At 42.8% G+C, this 2,500-nt stretch overlaps 1 protein-coding gene across 1 annotated transcript in view; it reads left to right on the top strand.

Annotated features, from left to right (window-relative positions):
- ism2a (isthmin 2a) overlaps positions 1-2,500 on the top strand; it is a 50,781-nt gene that overhangs the window by 38,570 nt on the left and 9,711 nt on the right. The window lies entirely within an intron of this gene.

Here is a 2,500-nt window from a genome sequence, read left to right as displayed (position 1 = left end):
AAAGGACATGAAAAAGAACAGGCAGGAAGAGGGGAATAAAGACATAAAGAATAGAGGAGGGTTAAAAAGAAAGAAGGAGAGCGTTCAGAGGAAGAGAAAAGGCAGGCTATTAGGCCTGAGGGGTCCCCACTGAAGTGTTTGTGTTGGCCTGTCTCAGCCTCCACTGTGAGTGGTGAAGTCTGCCACTGACTAATTTACTACAACACAGCCAACAGAAGAAAAGAACAGAGGAGAGAGGAAGAGAAAAATAAGAATATAGGAGAGAATAGAAAAGAGAAGAGGAGCACAGAAGAGAAGAGAAGAAGAGAGAAGTGAAGAAGACTGAGAAGAAAGAGAGAAGAGTAAGGAGAAACGAATAAAATAGCTTAGAAAAGAAGGGATAAAATGCAAGAATGGAGGAGAGGTGGAGGAAAGTAGAGGAGTAAAGAACAAGGCTCAGAAAAAAGAAGACTCAGAAAAGAAGTGAGAATATGAAAAAAATAATATAAGGGAAACAAATGAAGGGAAGAGAAGAAAGGAAAAGGAAAAGAAGAGAGGAGAAAACACTGAGAAGACAGGAGAGAAGAAAAAGAAAGAGAAGAGAAGAGAAGAGAAGAGAAGAGAAGAGAAGAGAAGAGAAGAGAAGAGAAGAGAAGAGAAGAGAAGAAAGGCCAGTCAGTTTGCCAGACGAGTCCATTTCCTCTCCCTCCTGTTCATTAGTGCGATTATATTGTACTGACACACACTGTACATGATATTAATTTAGCCACGCGCCATTACCTCTGCTGTGTGTGTGTGTGTGTGTGTGTGTGTGTGTGTGTGTGTGTGTGTGTGTACGCGTGACTCATACTCTCACTCTCACAGGTCAGGTGTGTGTGTCAGAGGGTTACAAATTGCACCAATGTATTGTTGGAGAGTGGTGAGGAGAAGTGTGTGTGTGTGTGTGTGTGTGTGTGTGTGTGTGTGTGTGTGTGTGTGTGTGTGTGTGTGTGTGTGTGTGTGTGTGTGTGTGTGTGTGTGTGTGTGTGTGTGTGTGTGTGTGTGTGTGTGCGCGCGTGTGTGTGCGTGTGTGTGTGTGTTATGCAAGTTATGCAACATCAGTAGACCTCTTACGACATAGCAGTAACTTATGGGACCCTATTTGGAGTACTGTTAACCCGTTAAGACACTGTGTTATAAATTTGCTGTGTCCAGAATGGCAAGGACCGAGTCATAGTGTATTACTAAAGTCCCTCTGTATGTCATAGTAGAGTAATACTATGGTAATTAACCTTTCAATGACTATTACAGCGTGCCACTGGTGGTACGGCGTGCATTATGGGGATGCAATGTTTCAAGGAAATATGTAAACAAATCCATGGCCCAATCTAGAGGTGCACCGAAAATTCGGCCATAGAAAAAAATTCAGTTCTACTCTAACTTTTGAAGACTTCAAATACACATGTATTTTCTTTAAAAACATGTGTAAACGTTTCTTTTAAAAATAGTGAAAAATCTAACTTTTGATAACTTTTAAATGAATTGTAATATTCGGTTTCGGTTTCGGTATTCGGCCAAGTGATTAATTATTATTCGGTTTCGGTTTCGGCCACAAATTTTCATTTCGCTGCACCTCTACCCCAATCAGGTGGCCAGGATCTCGGAAAGGGCTGAACAAAATACCTAATGCTGTATCTTTGGGGAATGACAAGTCAACGGCCAATTTTCCCTTAATTGTTGGACTTGCCATATTCTGTGCTTCTCATATCACAGATAGTTTCCTACCTCCAGATCTTTAAATGATGTTATAAAGTATGAACAATACAAATATTGAATACTAAATATTAATATGTAAAGGCGAAAAATCAGTCATCGGCCCTCATCCAGCCCTTTACCCACAACGAAACCCCTGCTGGTTGGGGTCTATAAGCTCATTGAGGTTCAACAGAGCTGAACAGGGGGAGAAATAGGGACTAGGCACTCTTTGGCTAAAGCCCCGCCCCCCTCATAATTAGCGACACAGAACTGACTCACCAGTGGGCCCCACACCCTCATGAGCCCCTATTATCAGAAATGTAAAAAAATAAAAATAAATAAAAATGTTTGTTTTACATTTCTGAAAATAGGGTCCCACGAGGGTGCGGGGCCCACCGGGGAAATGCCCCGCTGTGCCAGATGGCCAGTCCAGCTCATTGGGCTTCATAGCAACCCCAGCTAGGTGCTTTGGTCCTCTGAGCCTCCCCCTGATGCTCTTTATGGAGCAGGTCACCCGCCGACTGCTTGAGGAATTCACTAGGCCGACTTCAAAGGCAAAGGCCAGAACTGCTTAGTATGTACTGTACCGCCCGCTCCTGTTGTTGCTCAGTGAACTCTTTGGTCTCCAACAACCACTCAGATGTGTATAAAGTGGAAGTGGAAGTACTCTTTCAGTGGGTCTACCTCATTATGTACAGTGGAATAGCTGCTGTGTAAACTATGTAAGATCATACAGTACGTATACCAGTATTATAATGCCAGGCATAAGAAGACTTCTACTACTACT

This window comes from Engraulis encrasicolus, chromosome 19 (assembly GCF_034702125.1).
Source record: "Engraulis encrasicolus isolate BLACKSEA-1 chromosome 19, IST_EnEncr_1.0, whole genome shotgun sequence".
Classification (NCBI taxonomy): Eukaryota; Metazoa; Chordata; class Actinopteri; order Clupeiformes; family Engraulidae; genus Engraulis; species Engraulis encrasicolus.
The sequence above is the reverse complement of the archived record's forward strand: the minus strand, read 5'-3'. Positions and strand labels throughout refer to the sequence as shown.